Source organism: Ambystoma mexicanum, chromosome 13, assembly GCF_040938575.1.
Source record: "Ambystoma mexicanum isolate Mex_15411 chromosome 13, UKY_AmexF1_1, whole genome shotgun sequence".
In the NCBI taxonomy this organism is placed as follows: Eukaryota; Metazoa; Chordata; class Amphibia; order Caudata; family Ambystomatidae; genus Ambystoma; species Ambystoma mexicanum.
In genome coordinates, this window is record NC_090938.1 from 356,804,121 (window position 1) to 356,820,892 (window position 16,772).

General features: G+C 43.5%; 14 non-coding genes across 14 annotated transcripts; 4 read left to right on the plus strand and 10 right to left on the minus strand.

The window, feature by feature from the left end:
* Nucleotides 1-1,378: 1,378 nt before the first annotated feature.
* On the plus strand, nt 1,379-1,473 carry TRNAI-UAU (transfer RNA isoleucine (anticodon UAU)). The gene is made up of 2 exons: nt 1,379-1,416; nt 1,438-1,473. It is a non-coding gene; the product is annotated as a tRNA-Ile (tRNA).
* Nucleotides 1,474-2,961: 1,488 nt separating this feature from the next.
* Nucleotides 2,962-3,033, minus strand: TRNAT-CGU (transfer RNA threonine (anticodon CGU)). Its single transcript has one exon. It is a non-coding gene; the product is annotated as a tRNA-Thr (tRNA).
* A 546-nt stretch (nt 3,034-3,579) lies between these two features.
* Nucleotides 3,580-3,661, minus strand: TRNAS-ACU (transfer RNA serine (anticodon ACU)). The gene has a single exon. It is a non-coding gene; the product is annotated as a tRNA-Ser (tRNA).
* Nucleotides 3,662-4,930: 1,269 nt separating this feature from the next.
* Nucleotides 4,931-5,012, minus strand: TRNAS-GCU (transfer RNA serine (anticodon GCU)). The gene has a single exon. It is a non-coding gene; the product is annotated as a tRNA-Ser (tRNA).
* A 1,773-nt stretch (nt 5,013-6,785) lies between these two features.
* Nucleotides 6,786-6,880, plus strand: TRNAI-UAU (transfer RNA isoleucine (anticodon UAU)). The gene is made up of 2 exons: nt 6,786-6,823; nt 6,845-6,880. It is a non-coding gene; the product is annotated as a tRNA-Ile (tRNA).
* A 1,488-nt stretch (nt 6,881-8,368) lies between these two features.
* Nucleotides 8,369-8,440, minus strand: TRNAT-CGU (transfer RNA threonine (anticodon CGU)). Its single transcript has one exon. It is a non-coding gene; the product is annotated as a tRNA-Thr (tRNA).
* A 546-nt stretch (nt 8,441-8,986) lies between these two features.
* On the minus strand, nt 8,987-9,067 carry TRNAS-ACU (transfer RNA serine (anticodon ACU)). The gene has a single exon. It is a non-coding gene; the product is annotated as a tRNA-Ser (tRNA).
* A 687-nt stretch (nt 9,068-9,754) lies between these two features.
* Nucleotides 9,755-9,826, minus strand: TRNAT-UGU (transfer RNA threonine (anticodon UGU)). The gene has a single exon. It is a non-coding gene; the product is annotated as a tRNA-Thr (tRNA).
* Nucleotides 9,827-10,848: 1,022 nt separating this feature from the next.
* Nucleotides 10,849-10,943, plus strand: TRNAI-UAU (transfer RNA isoleucine (anticodon UAU)). Its single transcript has 2 exons — nt 10,849-10,886; nt 10,908-10,943. It is a non-coding gene; the product is annotated as a tRNA-Ile (tRNA).
* A 1,466-nt stretch (nt 10,944-12,409) lies between these two features.
* TRNAT-CGU (transfer RNA threonine (anticodon CGU)) lies at nt 12,410-12,481 on the minus strand. The gene has a single exon. It is a non-coding gene; the product is annotated as a tRNA-Thr (tRNA).
* Nucleotides 12,482-13,027: 546 nt separating this feature from the next.
* On the minus strand, nt 13,028-13,109 carry TRNAS-ACU (transfer RNA serine (anticodon ACU)). The gene has a single exon. It is a non-coding gene; the product is annotated as a tRNA-Ser (tRNA).
* A 687-nt stretch (nt 13,110-13,796) lies between these two features.
* TRNAT-UGU (transfer RNA threonine (anticodon UGU)) lies at nt 13,797-13,868 on the minus strand. The gene has a single exon. It is a non-coding gene; the product is annotated as a tRNA-Thr (tRNA).
* A 1,022-nt stretch (nt 13,869-14,890) lies between these two features.
* TRNAI-UAU (transfer RNA isoleucine (anticodon UAU)) lies at nt 14,891-14,985 on the plus strand. Its single transcript has 2 exons — nt 14,891-14,928; nt 14,950-14,985. It is a non-coding gene; the product is annotated as a tRNA-Ile (tRNA).
* A 1,488-nt stretch (nt 14,986-16,473) lies between these two features.
* TRNAT-CGU (transfer RNA threonine (anticodon CGU)) lies at nt 16,474-16,545 on the minus strand. Its single transcript has one exon. It is a non-coding gene; the product is annotated as a tRNA-Thr (tRNA).
* Between the last annotated feature and the right edge of the window lie 227 nt (nt 16,546-16,772).

Here is a 16,772-nt window from a genome sequence, read left to right on the forward strand (position 1 = left end):
ATTTTGCCACATCAACGTCTCTGAAAATAGAGAAAGGCGTGCAACCCAGAACCGCTGTACTGTTCAATAGAGTAAGGGCTTCACCGTGATCATCTGCATCTGTCATCACAAGATTATCAAGGTCTTTTTCTTGAAGAAATTAGGTCCAGAAAGCCGACCTTCCCCACAGACTATTCAGACACCTTGCGCTTGTGGCTTTGTTATAGGCCCGAATCCATTGGTAAAAGGTTGCACAGGTACAATATCAGTTCCTATTCAACAATGTTCAAGAAAATTACCATTTGGAGGCCCTGATGAGGATCGAACTCACGACCCCTGGTTTACAAGACCAGTGTCTGCCACTGAGCTACAGAGCCCCTCAGGTTATGACGCATAACAGCAACACAACGAGCACACAACATGATGTTTACTGGGTAGACATATTTGAAGGGTGTGTGAGAATGTATGTATATGATTGTGATTTGACCTGTTTTTTTCTGGCCGATTTTTTGAGGAGCAGCTAATTTGTGCGTATTCCGCGCAATTTTAGGGTGACTAATGAGGAGATGTGATGCGTGAAAGTTGAAAAAAACATGTACATGGCAGCAGAGAGACAATATGGATATTACCTTTGCTTTTTTAAATTTCTATCCGGATTCTGGCTCAAAGGGTAGTCAAGCACAGCAGATTGCATTCCTGCCAGTAACACGACAACCTTGTTTGTGTCCTTCTTAATCAACTAACATGCATATTTTCACTTTTGTCTGTATGTTCTTTGAAAGCCAATGGCAATGGTGCTTAGAGCAATGCAGATGTTTAAAAAAGATTTCAAAAGTTAAAATCGACAAAGGTGGGATTCGAAACCACGCGTGTACAGCAGATTAGCAGTCCATCGCCTTAACCACTCGGCCACCTCGTCTACAGAGATTATGTTAGGCATTCAAGTCTTTACAGGTAATAACACAAACATCTTCAAAATAGAACCACAATGCGTTCCTTGTTGAGGTACATCCAGCCGTTTGCAGGAAAACTGCCTCACTTGCTGTTGAGAAAAATTCATCAAAGTCCTGGGGTGTTTATAGGCATCGCCAAGATGACATTGGGAGGTGTTTCAATTGACACGTGTTGAATATGAGGAAGAGCATCATGCTGGCTCCAGTGGCACTGCCTGCAGCATGACAAAAATGTAGAAGGGACATTTGACTGCACCATTGGCTGAACATCAGTGGCAAAGTGTATATCAGGCTAAAAGGTAAGCTCCAGTGGCACAATATGGGCACTACAAGGCACCCATAATTTGGTGTCAGCTAAAAAGACAATGCCAGAGCTTGTGGGTGCTTTTGTACACTTGTGTGTGTGTTTGTGGGTGTAGTTTCATGTCGAAAACCAAAACACAGCAGCTCCAGTGGCGCAATCGGTTAGCGCGCGGTACTTATACAGCAGTACATGCAGTGAGCAATGCCGAGGTTGTGAGTTCAAGCCTCACCTGGAGCAACTTTGGAACTTTTTACTAATTCACCTCAAAACTGAATTATTGAACCAATAAATGTTCTGGACATTTTTTGGTTCACCTCAAGGTTTCCTTGATTGTCAGTTAATGTTGTATGACAGCTCCTCTGCCTTTTAGACATGGAATACTCATTGCAAGTTATTTATGGGGTGTTTGCGCTTTAAATACAGCTACGGAGGGTTTTTGAAAAAAGAACAGAAAATAAAAAATGTCAACTGTTATTATACTCCATTTTCTGCTGAGCACCACTTACGGAAGACATTTGTAAAGGTAGAAAAAGGGTTACTGGAGTAGGATCCAGGAGACAATATCAACTTACAAAGAATAATGTTGTCTATTTACTGCATTATCGCCTTTGAAGCAAACCTCTGAGAATAAATACCCTTTCACTAATCAGGCAGTCACTTTGATAAAATCAAGCAGAACAAGGATGCTGATAGGAACTCGCCTCATTTGCATATGGGCTAGGGCTTCTGGGAGCCATGAGAATTAGGAGTTGAAGGTTTTGCAGATCGAGATTGCTAAAGGGCTGGGCATTTGCACAGACCTCTCCATGCCTGATTGGTGCCGAAGGTTAGTTGCAAGTGGTCCCCTGCTCACCCTACCTTACACAGGGCCATGCCCAGTTAGGCCCCTCAGGGCTAGGCCCGGCAGGGCTAAGCCCGGCGTTTGTCAGGCGAAGTGCCTGGACCCCTGCTCATCATACCTCAGAATCTGGTCTAGCTATTGCAGACATGGGGAATGGTGCTTATATCCCATTGACAGCGCCCACAAGCTGCATACTAATAGCCAATGATGTGTGAATGCGGTCAGGGTAGCAGACATATAGAACAATTGGGTGGGTTCGCTTCCGAACTGGATGCACAGGAGCAGGAGAGAATGACTGTTGGCGATGTATGCAACTTGCTCTGCGTGAACACATCTACCGACCCCTTCCCCTACACACACGGGCACATACACACACACACACACACATAGCCATTGGAGCTATGCAGAGCTAATCAGAAAGATTGGTAATCATTAGAACATGAAAGATATGTGTTCATTTTTTATTAAACTTGTGGACTCCCGCAGAAACGGAGGGACTCACATCTCTAATTGAGGCTTGCTTACCTCTATACAAATGTGTTTGCTGGCTGTCTTTCTTCAACTGGTATGTGCGGTTGTGTCTGTCTTTGTCTTTCAACACGCCTGGCACGTTTACATTATCAAAGAGATGATTGTATGGAGATGGGGAACACCCCTCCGTTGCATTGTGAACTTGAACAGTCTTTTCACCAAAGCAGCTACATGCGACATTGCAAGGTTTTTGTCAGTCTTTGCCTGAAAACATTAGGCCTTCCTCTCGAACTCTATTTCACTCCTTCTGTGGAAGACTTCAATTATGAGGATGCATCCCGTCATAAAAGGTTCTCTGTAGATGGTGCAACTCTGGCTTCTCTTCCCCGTGCTTTTTGAAAATAATCCGCCCGAGGCCCTGATGAGGTTTGAACTCATGACCCCTGGTTTACGAGACCAGTGCTCTGCCACTGAGCTACAAGGCCACCTGCTGCTTGCTCACAGCCAACAACAGAAAGTGCAAAGAAACCATGGGTTTTACCTAAGTAGATCTCCAGGTATATGAATTTCTGGTTGTGTAAAAATGGCTGTATATCTCTGCATGTGTTCAGTACGTCATCATACATCTGATTTGCGAAAGCGTGTGTGCTTATGTTGGTGATACATTGTCGGTATGCGTTTGAGTATGTACTTTTACGGGTATGTATGTATTGAGTAGGATGCTGAACAGGTTCATGAGTTTAGATAGCAGGTCAGAATGATGGCAAAAGGAACATGTAAAAGGCAGACAACTAAAAGAAAAAAGAATTTGGGATGTAAGCTTGGGAATTTACTAACTGTGCTGATTTTGGCTCCTATAATAGTAAAGAATGGAAACCTACGAGGAAAGTCTTTGACTAATTTCATTCTCCGCCTGCACCAATGAACTTATTTTTACATCTCTATTTCCATATCTGTACTCATTCCTGTCTTTCACAGGGAGGTTGAAAGACTTTGGTCTATGTTTAAATGCAGACTATAAAGAAAAAATACGACAAAGGTGGGATTCGAACCCACGCGTGCAGAGCACAATGGATTAGTAGTCCATCGCCTTAACCACTCGGCCAACTCGTCTGTTTGGGAACGGTGCTCGAGTCCCATGCTTAAAGAAGAGATAAAACAATGGTGGTGCAAAGTCAGTGAAAAATAGATCATGTTTGTCATAGTAGAAACAAGATCGTTGACTCGTTCTTCCTTACCCGGCCATTGATAGATAAACACATCAAGTTGAAGTTCAGAAAAATATAACAAGAGCTCCTGGAGGGTTCACAACACTAATCCAGAGGAAGGTGCTTGAGCTTCCGTATGGCACACCATTAGTAGTAAAACCAGCATAACGCAAGCTCCAGTTTCCCAGTGTTTGGCATCATTCAACGTTTCCAGCCAAGATCAAAGTTCAGATGCTGCTGCTTCCTGTGATGTCATTGAATTTAAATAGTGAGTGATGGCAATAACCCTTTTCCAATTAAATTTTGCCACATCAACGTCCCTGAAAATAGAGAAAGGCGTGCAACCCAGAACCGCTGTACTGTTCAATAGAGTAAGGGCTTCACCGTGATCATCTGCATCTGTCATCACAAGATTATCAAGGTCTTTTTCTTGAAGAAATTAGGTCCAGAAAGCCGACCTTCCCCACAGACTATTCAGACACCTTGCGCTTGTGGCTTTGTTATAGGCCCGAATCCATTGGTAAAAGGTTGCACAGGTACAATATCAGTTCCTATTCAACAATGTTCAAGAAAATTACCAATTGGAGGCCCTGATGAGGATCGAACTCACGACCCCTGGTTTACAAGACCAGTGTCTGCCACTGAGCTACAGAGCCCCTCAGGTTATGACGCATAACAGCAACACAACGAGCACACAACATGTTTACTGGGTAGACATATTTGAAGGGTGTGTGAGAATGTATGTATATGATTGTGATTTGACCTGTTTTTTTCTGGCCGATTTTTTGAGGAGCAGCTAATTTGTGCGTATTCCGCGCAATTTTAGGGTGACTAATGAGGAGATGTGATGCGTGAAAGTTGAAAAAAACATGTACATGGCAGCAGAGAGACAATATGGATATTACCTTTGCTTTTTTAAATTTCTATCCGGATTCTGGCTCAAAGGGTAGTCAAGCACAGCAGATTGCATTCCTGCCAGTAACACGACAACCTTGTTTGTGTCCTTCTTAATCAACTAACATGCATATTTTCACTTTTGTCTGTATGTTCTTTGAAAGCCAATGGCAATGGTGCTTAGAGCAATGCAGATGTTTATCTGTACTCATTCCTGTCTTTCACAGGGAGGTTGAAAGACTTTGGTCTATGTTTAAATGCAGACTATAAAGAAAAAATACGACGAAGGTGGGATTCGAACCCACGCGTGCAGAGCACAATGGATTAGCAGTCCATCGCCTTAACCACTCGGCCACCTCGTCTGTTTGGGAACGGTGCTCGAGTCCCATGCTTAAAGAAGAGATAAAACAATGGTGGTGCAAAGTCAGTGAAAAATAGATCATGTTTGTCATAGTAGAAACAAGATCGTTGACTCGTTCTTCCTTACCCGGCCATTGATAGATAAACACATCAAGTTGAAGTTCAGAAAAATATAACAAGAGCTCCTGGAGGGTTCACAACACTAATCCAGAGGAAGGTGCTTGAGCTTCCGTATGGCACACCATTAGTAGTAAAACCAGCATAACGCAAGCTCCAGTTTCCCAGTGTTTGGCATCATTCAACGTTTCCAGCCAAGATCAAAGTTCAGATGCTGCTGCTTCCTGTGATGTCATTGAATTTAAATAGTGAGTGATGGCAATAACCCTTTTCCAATTAAATTTTGCCACATCAACGTCCCTGAAAATAGAGAAAGGCGTGCAACCCAGAACCGCTGTACTGTTCAATAGAGTAAGGGCTTCACCGTGATCATCTGCATCTGTCATCACAAGATTATCAAGGTCTTTTTCTTGAAGAAATTAGGTCCAGAAAGCCGACCTTCCCCACAGACTATTCAGACACCTTGCGCTTGTGGCTTTGTTATAGGCCCGAATCCATTGGTAAAAGGTTGCACAGGTACAATATCAGTTCCTATTCAACAATGTTCAAGAAAATTACCATTTGGAGGCCCTGATGAGGATCGAACTCACGACCCCTGGTTTACAAGACCAGTGTCTGCCACTGAGCTACAGAGCCCCTCAGGTTATGACGCATAACAGCAACACAACGAGCACACAACATGATGTTTACTGGGTAGACATATTTGAAGGGTGTGTGAGAATGTATGTATATGATTGTGATTTGACCTGTTTTTTTCTGGCCGATTTTTTGAGGAGCAGCTAATTTGTGCGTATTCCGCGCAATTTTAGGGTGACTAATGAGGAGATGTGATGCGTGAAAGTTGAAAAAAACATGTACATGGCAGCAGAGAGACAATATGGATATTACCTTTGCTTTTTTAAATTTCTATCCGGATTCTGGCTCAAAGGGTAGTCAAGCACAGCAGATTGCATTCCTGCCAGTAACACGACAACCTTGTTTGTGTCCTTCTTAATCAACTAACATGCATATTTTCACTTTTGTCTGTATGTTCTTTGAAAGCCAATGGCAATGGTGCTTAGAGCAATGCAGATGTTTAAAAAAGATTTCAAAAGTTAAAATCGACAAAGGTGGGATTCGAAACCACGCGTGTACAGCAGATTAGCAGTCCATCGCCTTAACCACTCGGCCACCTCGTCTACAGAGATTATGTTAGGCATTCAAGTCTTTACAGGTAATAACACAAACATCTTCAAAATAGAACCACAATGCGTTCCTTGTTGAGGTACATCCAGCCGTTTGCAGGAAAACTGCCTCACTTGCTGTTGAGAAAAATTCATCAAAGTCCTGGGGTGTTTATAGGCATCGCCAAGATGACATTGGGAGGTGTTTCAATTGACACGTGTTGAATATGAGGAAGAGCATCATGCTGGCTCCAGTGGCACTGCCTGCAGCATGACAAAAATGTAGAAGGGACATTTGACTGCACCATTGGCTGAACATCAGTGGCAAAGTGTATATCAGGCTAAAAGGTAAGCTCCAGTGGCACAATATGGGCACTACAAGGCACCCATAATTTGGTGTCAGCTAAAAAGACAATGCCAGAGCTTGTGGGTGCTTTTGTACACTTGTGTGTGTGTTTGTGGGTGTAGTTTCATGTCGAAAACCAAAACACAGCAGCTCCAGTGGCGCAATCGGTTAGCGCGCGGTACTTATACAGCAGTACATGCAGTGAGCAATGCCGAGGTTGTGAGTTCAAGCCTCACCTGGAGCAACTTTGGAACTTTTTACTAATTCACCTCAAAACTGAATTATTGAACCAATAAATGTTCTGGACATTTTTTGGTTCACCTCAAGGTTTCCTTGATTGTCAGTTAATGTTGTATGACAGCTCCTCTGCCTTTTAGACATGGAATACTCATTGCAAGTTATTTATGGGGTGTTTGCGCTTTAAATACAGCTACGGAGGGTTTTTGAAAATAGAACAGAAAATAAAAAATGTCAACTGTTATTATACTCCATTTTCTGCTGAGCACCACTTACGGAAGACATTTGTAAAGGTAGAAAAAGGGTTACTGGAGTAGGATCCAGGAGACAATATCAACTTACAAAGAATAATGTTGTCTATTTACTGCATTATCGCCTTTGAAGCAAACCTCTGAGAATAAATACCCTTTCACTAATCAGGCAGTCACTTTGATAAAATCAAGCAGAACAAGGATGCTGATAGGAACTCGCCTCATTTGCATATGGGCTAGGGCTTCTGGGAGCCATGAGAATTAGGAGTTGAAGGTTTTGCAGATCGAGATTGCTAAAGGGCTGGGCATTTGCACAGACCTCTCCATGCCTGATTGGTGCCGAAGGTTAGTTGCAAGTGGTCCCCTGCTCACCCTACCTTACACAGGGCCATGCCCAGTTAGGCCCCTCAGGGCTAGGCCCGGCAGGGCTAAGCCCGGCGTTTGTCAGGCGAAGTGCCTGGACCCCTGCTCATCATACCTCAGAATCTGGTCTAGCTATTGCAGACATGGGGAATGGTGCTTATATCCCATTGACAGCGCCCACAAGCTGCATACTAATAGCCAATGATGTGTGAATGCGGTCAGGGTAGCAGACATATAGAACAATTGGGTGGGTTCGCTTCCGAACTGGATGCACAGGAGCAGGAGAGAATGGCTGTTGGCGATGTATGCAACTTGCTCTGCGTGAACACATCTACCGACCCCTTCCCCTACACACACGGGCACATACACACACACACACACACATAGCCATTGGAGCTATGCAGAGCTAATCAGAAAGATTGGTAATCATTAGAACATGAAAGATATGTGTTCATTTTTTATTAAACTTGTGGACTCCCGCAGAAACGGAGGGACTCACATCTCTAATTGAGGCTTGCTTACCTCTATACAAATGTGTTTGCTGGCTGTCTTTCTTCAACTGGTATGTGCGGTTGTGTCTGTCTTTGTCTTTCAACACGCCTGGCACGTTTACATTATCAAAGAGATGATTGTATGGAGATGGGGAACACCCCTCCGTTGCATTGTGAACTTGAACAGTCTTTTCACCAAAGCAGCTACATGCGACATTGCAAGGTTTTTGTCAGTCTTTGCCTGAAAACATTAGGCCTTCCTCTCGAACTCTATTTCACTCCTTCTGTGGAAGACTTCAATTATGAGGATGCATCCCGTCATAAAAGGTTCTCTGTAGATGGTGCAACTCTGGCTTCTCTTCCCCGTGCTTTTTGAAAATAATCCGCCCGAGGCCCTGATGAGGTTTGAACTCATGACCCCTGGTTTACGAGACCAGTGCTCTGCCACTGAGCTACAAGGCCACCTGCTGCTTGCTCACAGCCAACAACAGAAAGTGCAAAGAAACCATGGGTTTTACCTAGGTAGATCTCCAGGTATATGAATTTCTGGTTGTGTAAAAATGGCTGTATATCTCTGCATGTGTTCAGTACGTCATCATACATCTGATTTGCGAAAGCGTGTGTGCTTATGTTGGTGATACATTGTCGGTATGCGTTTGAGTATGTACTTTTACGGGTATGTATGTATTGAGTAGGATGCTGAACAGGTTCATGAGTTTAGATAGCAGGTCAGAATGATGGCAAAAGGAACATGTAAAAGGCAGACAACTAAAAGAAAAAAGAATTTGGGATGTAAGCTTGGGAATTTACTAACTGCGCTGATTTTGGCTCCTATAATAGTAAAGAATGGAAACCTACGAGGAAAGTCTTTGACTAATTTCATTCTCCGCCTGCACCAATGAACTTATTTTTACATCTCTATTTCCATATCTGTACTCATTCCTGTCTTTCACAGGGAGGTTGAAAGACTTTGGTCTATGTTTAAATGCAGACTATAAAGAAAGAATACAACGAGGGTGGGATTCGAACCCACGTGTGCAGAGCACAATGGATTAGTAGTCCATGCCTTAACCACTCGGCCACCTCGTCTGTTTGGGAACGGTGCTCGAGTCCCATGCTTAAAGAAGAGATAAAACAATGGTGGTGCAAAGTCAGTGAAAAATAGATCATGTTTGTCATAGTAGAAACAAGATCGTTGACTCGTTCTTCCTTACCCGGCCATTGATAGATAAACACATCAAGTTGAAGTTCAGAAAAATATAACAAGAGCTCCTGGAGGGTTCACAACACTAATCCAGAGGAAGGTGCTTGAGCTTCCGTATGGCACACCATTAGTAGTAAAACCAGCATAACGCAAGCTCCAGTTTCCCAGTGTTTGGCATCATTCAACGTTTCCAGCCAAGATCAAAGTTCAGATGCTGCTGCTTCCTGTGATGTCATTGAATTTAAATAGTGAGTGATGGCAATAACCCTTTTCCAATTAAATTTTGCCACATCAACGTCCCTGAAAATAGAGAAAGGCGTGCAACCCAGAACCGCTGTACTGTTCAATAGAGTAAGGGCTTCACCGTGATCATCTGCATCTGTCATCACAAGATTATCAAGGTCTTTTTCTTGAAGAAATTAGGTCCAGAAAGCCGACCTTCCCCACAGACTATTCAGACACCTTGCGCTTGTGGCTTTGTTATAGGCCCGAATCCATTGGTAAAAGGTTGCACAGGTACAATGTGCAATATCAGTTCCTATTCAACAATGTTCAAGAAAATTACCATTTGGAGGCCCTGATGAGGATCGAACTCACGACCCCTGGTTTACAAGACCAGTGCTCTGCCACTGAGCTACAGAGCCCCTCAGGTTATGACGCATAACAGCAACACAACGAGCACACAACATGATGTTTACTGGGTAGACATATTTGAAGGGTGTGTGAGAATCTATGTATATGATTGTGATTTGACCTGTTTTTTTCTGGCCGATTTTTTGAGGAGCAGCTAATTTGTGCGTATTCCGCGCAATTTTAGGGTGACTAATGAGGAGATGTGATGCGTGAAAGTTGAAAAAAACATGTACATGGCAGCAGAGAGACAATATGGATATTACCTTTGCTTTTTTAAATTTCTATCCGGATTCTGGCTCAAAGGGTAGTCAAGCACAGCAAATTGCATTCCTGCCAGTAACACGACAACCTTGTTTGTGTCCTTCTTAATCAACTAACATGCATATTTTCACTTTTGTCTGTATGTTCTTTGAAAGCCAATGGCAATGGTGCTTAGAGCAATGCAGATGTTTAAAAAAGATTTCAAAAGTTAAAATCGACAAAGGTGGGATTCGAAACCACGCGTGTACAGCAGATTAGCAGTCCATCGCCTTAACCACTCGGCCATCTCGTCTACAGGGATTATGTTAGGCATTCAAGTCTTTACAGGTAATAACACAAACATCTTCAAAATAGAACCACAATGCGTTCCTTGTTGAGGTACATCCAGCCGTTTGCAGGAAAACTGCCTCACTTGCTGTTGAGAAAAATTCATCAAAGTCCTGGGGTGTTTATAGGCATCGCCAAGATGACATTGGGAGGTGTTTCAATTGACACGTGTTGAATATGAGGAAGAGCATCATGCTGGCTCCAGTGGCACTGCCTGCAGCATGACAAAAATGTAGAAGGGACATTTGACTGCACCATTGGCTGAACATCAGTGGCAAAGTGTATATCAGGCTAAAAGGTAAGCTCCAGTGGCACAATATGGGCACTACAAGGCACCCATAATTTGGTGTCAGCTAAAAAGACAATGCCAGAGCTTGTGGGTGCTTTTGTACACTTGTGTGTGTGTTTGTGGGTGTAGTTTCATGTCGAAAACCAAAACACAGCAGCTCCAGTGGCGCAATCGGTTAGCGCGCGGTACTTATACAGCAGTACATGCAGTGAGCAATGCCGAGGTTGTGAGTTCAAGCCTCACCTGGAGCAACTTTGGAACTTTTTACTAATTCACCTCAAAACTGAATTATTGAACCAATAAATGTTCTGGACATTTTTTGGTTCACCTCAAGGTTTCCTTGATTGTCAGTTAATGTTGTATGACAGCTCCTCTGCCTTTTAGACATGGAATACTCATTGCAAGTTATTTATGGGGTGTTTGCGCTTTAAATACAGCTACGGAGGGTTTTTGAAAATAGAACAGAAAATAAAAAATGTCAACTGTTATTATACTCCATTTTCTGCTGAGCACCACTTACGGAAGACATTTGTAAAGGTAGAAAAAGGGTTACTGGAGTAGGATCCAGGAGACAATATCAACTTACAAAGAATAATGTTGTCTATTTACTGCATTATCGCCTTTGAAGCAAACCTCTGAGAATAAATACCCTTTCACTAATCAGGCAGTCACTTTGATAAAATCAAGCAGAACAAGGATGCTGATAGAACTCGCCTCATTTGCATATGGGCTAGGGCTTCTGGGAGCCATGAGAATTAGGAGTTGAAGGTTTTGCAGATCGAGATTGCTAAAGGGCTGGGCATTTGCACAGACCTCTCCATGCCTGATTGGTGCCGAAGGTTAGTTGCAAGTGGTCCCCTGCTCACCCTACCTTACACAGGGCCATGCCCAGTTAGGCCCCTCAGGGCTAGGCCCGGCGTTCGTCAGGCGAAGTGCCTGGACCCCTGCTCATCATACCTCAGAATCTGGTCTAGCTATTGCAGACATGGGTAATGGTGCTTATATCCCATTGACAGCGCCCACAAGCTGCATACTAATAGCCAATGATGTGTGAATGCGGTCAGGGTAGCAGACATATAGAACAATTGGGTGGGTTCGCTTCCGAACTGGATGCACAGGAGCAGGAGAGAATGGCTGTTGGCGATGTATGCAACTTGCTCTGCGTGAACACATCTACCGACCCCTTCCCCTACACGCACATACACACACACACACACACATAGCCATTGGAGCTATGCAGAGCTAATCAGAAAGATTGGTAATCATTAGAACATGAAAGATATGTGTTCATTTTTTATTAAACTTGTGGACTCCCGCAGAAACGGAGGGACTCACATCTCTAATTGAGGCTTGCTTACCTCTATACAAATGTGTTTGCTGGCTGTCTTTCTTCAACTGGTATGTGCGGTTGTGTCTGTCTTTGTCTTTCAACACGCCTGGCACGTTTACATTATCAAAGAGATGATTGTATGGAGATGGGGAACACCCCTCCGTTGCATTGTGAACTTGAACAGTCTTTTCACCAAAGCAGCTACATGCGACATTGCAAGGTTTTTGTCAGTCTTTGCCTGAAAACATTAGGCCTTCCTCTCGAACTCTATTTCACTCCTTCTGTGGAAGACTTCAATTATGAGGATGCATCCCGTCATAAAAGGTTCTCTGTAGATGGTGCAACTCTGGCTTCTCTTCCCCGTGCTTTTTGAAAATAATCCGCCCGAGGCCCTGATGAGGTTTGAACTCATGACCCCTGGTTTACGAGACCAGTGCTCTGCCACTGAGCTACAAGGCCACCTGCTGCTTGCTCACAGCCAACAACAGAAAGTGCAAAGAAACCATGGGTTTTACCTAGGTAGATCTCCAGGTATATGAATTTCTGGTTGTGTAAAAATGGCTGTATATCTCTGCATGTGTTCAGTACGTCATCATACATCTGATTTGCGAAAGCGTGTGTGCTTATGTTGGTGATACATTGTCGGTATGCGTTTGAGTATGTACTTTTACGGGTATGTATGTATTGAGTAGGATGCTGAACAGGTTCATGAGTTTAGATAGCAGGTCAGAATGATGGCAAAAGGAACATGTAAAAGGCAGACAACTAAAAGAAAAAAGAATTTGGGATGTAAGCTTGGGAATTTACTAACTGTGCTGATTTTGGCTCCTATAATAGTAAAGAATGGAAACCTACGAGGAAAGTCTTTGACTAATTTCATTCTCCGCCTGCACCAATGAACTTATTTTTACATCTCTATTTCCATATCTGTACTCATTCCTGTCTTTCACAGGGAGGTTGAAAGACTTTGGTCTATGTTTAAATGCAGACTATAAAGAAAAAATACGACAAAGGTGGGATTCGAACCCACGCGTGCAGAGCACAATGGATTAGTAGTCCATCGCCTTAACCACTCGGCCAACTCGTCTGTTTGGGAACGGTGCTCGAGTCCCATGCTTAAAGAAGAGATAAAACAATGGTGGTGCAAAGTCAGTGAAAAATAGATCATGTTTGTCATAGTAGAAACAAGATCGTTGACTCGTTCTTCCTTACCCGGCCATTGATAGATAAACACATCAAGTTGAAGTTCAGAAAAATATAACAAGAGCTCCTGGAGGGTTCACAACACTAATCCAGAGGAAGGTGCTTGAGCTTCCGTATGGCACACCATTAGTAGTAAAACCAGCATAACGCAAGCTCCAGTTTCCCAGTGTTTGGCATCATTCAACGTTTCCAGCCAAGATCAAAGTTCAGATGCTGCTGCTTCCTGTGATGTCATTGAATTTAAATAGTGAGTGATGGCAATAACCCTTTTCCAATTAAATTTTGCCACATCAACGTCCCTGAAAATAGAGAAAGGCGTGCAACCCAGAACCGCTGTACTGTTCAATAGAGTAAGGGCTTCACCGTGATCATCTGCATCTGTCATCACAAGATTATCAAGGTCTTTTTCTTGAAGAAATTAGGTCCAGAAAGCCGACCTTCCCCACAGACTATTCAGACACCTTGCGCTTGTGGCTTTGTTATAGGCCCGAATCCATTGGTAAAAGGTTGCACAGGTACAATGTGCAATATCAGTTCCTATTCAACAATGTTCAAGAAAATTACCATTTGGAGGCCCTGATGAGGATCGAACTCATGACCCCTGGTTTACAAGACCAGTGCTCTGCCACTGAGCTACAGAGCCCCTCAGGTTATGACGCATAACAGCAACACAACGAGCACACAACATGATGTTTACTGGGTAGACATATTTGAAGGGTGTGTGAGAATGTATGTATATGATTGTGATTTGACCTGTTTTTTTCTGGCCGATTTTTTGAGGAGCAGCTAATTTGTGCGTATTCCACGCAATTTTAGGGTGACTAATGAGGAGATGTGATGCGTGAAAGTTGAAAAAAACATGTACATGGCAGCAGAGAGACAATATGGATATTACCTTTGCTTTTTTAAATTTCTATCCGGATTCTGGCTCAAAGGGTAGTCAAGCACAGCAGATTGCATTCCTGCCAGTAACACGACAACCTTGTTTGTGTCCTTCTTAATCAACTAACATGCATATTTTCACTTTTGTCTGTATGTTCTTTGAAAGCCAATGGCAATGGTGCTTAGAGCAATGCAGATGTTTAAAAAAGATTTCAAAAGTTAAAATCGACAAAGGTGGGATTCGAAACCACGCGTGTACAGCAGATTAGCAGTCCATCGCCTTAACCACTCGGCCACCTCGTCTACAGGGATTATGTTAGGCATTCAAGTCTTTACAGGTAATAACACAAACATCTTCAAAATAGAACCACAATGCGTTCCTTGTTGAGGTACATCCAGCCGTTTGCAGGAAAACTGCCTCACTTGCTGTTGAGAAAAATTCATCAAAGTCCTGGGGTGTTTATAGGCATCGCCAAGATGACATTGGGAGGTGTTTCAATTGACACGTGTTGAATATGAGGAAGAGCATCATGCTGGCTCCAGTGGCACTGCCTGCAGCATGACAAAAATGTAGAAGGGACATTTGACTGCACCATTGGCTGAACATCAGTGGCAAAGTGTATATCAGGCTAAAAGGTAAGCTCCAGTGGCACAATATGGGCACTACAAGGCACCCATAATTTGGTGTCAGCTAAAAAGACAATGCCAGAGCTTGTGGGTGCTTTTGTACACTTGTGTGTGTGTTTGTGGGTGTAGTTTCATGTCGAAAACCAAAACACAGCCGCTCCAGTGGCGCAATCGGTTAGTGCGCGGTACTTATACAGCAGTACATGCAGTGAGCAATGCCGAGGTTGTGAGTTCAAGCCTCACCTGGAGCAACTTTGGAACTTTTTACTAATTCACCTCAAAACTGAATTATTGAACCAATAAATGTTCTGGACATTTTTTGGTTCACCTCAAGGTTTCCTTGATTGTCAGTTAATGTTGTATGACAGCTCCTCTGCCTTTTAGACATGGAATACTCATTGCAAGTTATTTATGGGGTGTTTGCGCTTTAAATACAGCTACGGAGGGTTTTTGAAAATAGAACAGAAAATAAAAAATGTCAACTGTTATTATACTCCATTTTCTGCTGAGCACCACTTACGGAAGACATTTGTAAAGGTAGAAAAAGGGTTACTGGAGTAGGATCCAGGAGACAATATCAACTTACAAAGAATAATGTTGTCTATTTACTGCATTATCGCCTTTGAAGCAAACCTCTGAGAATAAATACCCTTTCACTAATCAGGCAGTCACTTTGATAAAATCAAGCAGAACAAGGATGCTGATAGGAACTCGCCTCATTTGCATATGGGCTAGGGCTTCTGGGAGCCATGAGAATTAGGAGTTGAAGGTTTTGCAGATCGAGATTGCTAAAGGGCTGGGCATTTGCACAGACCTCTCCATGCCTGATTGGTGCCGAAGGTTAGTTGCAAGTGGTCCCCTGCTCACCCTACCTTACACAGGGCCATGCCCAGTTAGGCCCCTCAGGGCTAGGCCCGGCAGGGCTAAGCCCGGCGTTCGTCAGGCGAAGTGCCTGGACCCCTGCTCATCATACCTCAGAATCTGGTCTAGCTATTGCAGACATGGGGAATGGTGCTTATATCCCATTGACAGCGCCCACAAGCTGCATACTAATAGCCAATGATGTGTGAATGCGGTCAGGGTAGCAGACATATAGAACAATTGGGTGGGTTCGCTTCCGAACTGGATGCACAGGAGCAGGAGAGAATGGCTGTTGGCGATGTATGCAACTTGCTCTGCGTGAACACATCTACCGACCCCTTCCCCTACACACACGGGCACATACACACACACACACACACATAGCCATTGGAGCTATGCAGAGCTAATCAGAAAGATTGGTAATCATTAGAACATGAAAGATATGTGTTCATTTTTTATTAAACTTGTGGACTCCCGCAGAAACGGAGGGACTCACATCTCTAATTGAGGCTTGCTTACCTCTATACAAATGTGTTTGCTGGCTGTCTTTCTTCAACTGGTATGTGCGGTTGTGTCTGTCTTTGTCTTTCAACACGCCTGGCACGTTTACATTATCAAAGAGATGATTGTATGGAGATGGGGAACACCCCTCCGTTGCATTGTGAACTTGAACAGTCTTTTCACCAAAGCAGCTACATGCGACATTGCAAGGTTTTTGTCAGTCTTTGCCTGAAAACATTAGGCCTTCCTCTCAAACTCTATTTCACTCCTTCTGTGGAAGACTTCAATTATGAGGATGCATCCCGTCATAAAAGGTTCTCTGTAGATGGTGCAACTCTGGCTTCTCTTCCCCGTGCTTTTTGAAAATAATCCGCCCGAGGCCCTGATGAGGTTTGAACTCATGACCCCTGGTTTACGAGACCAGTGCTCTGCCACTGAGCTACAAGGCCACCTGCTGCTTGCTCACAGCCAACAACAGAAAGTGCAAAGAAACCATGGGTTTTACCTAGGTAGATCTCCAGGTATATGAATTTCTGGTTGTGTAAAAATGGCTGTATATCTCTGCATGTGTTCAGTACGTCATCATACATCTGATTTGCGAAAGCGTGTGTGCTTATGTTGGTGATACATTGTCGGTATGCGTTTGAGTATGTACTTTTACGGGTATGTATGTATT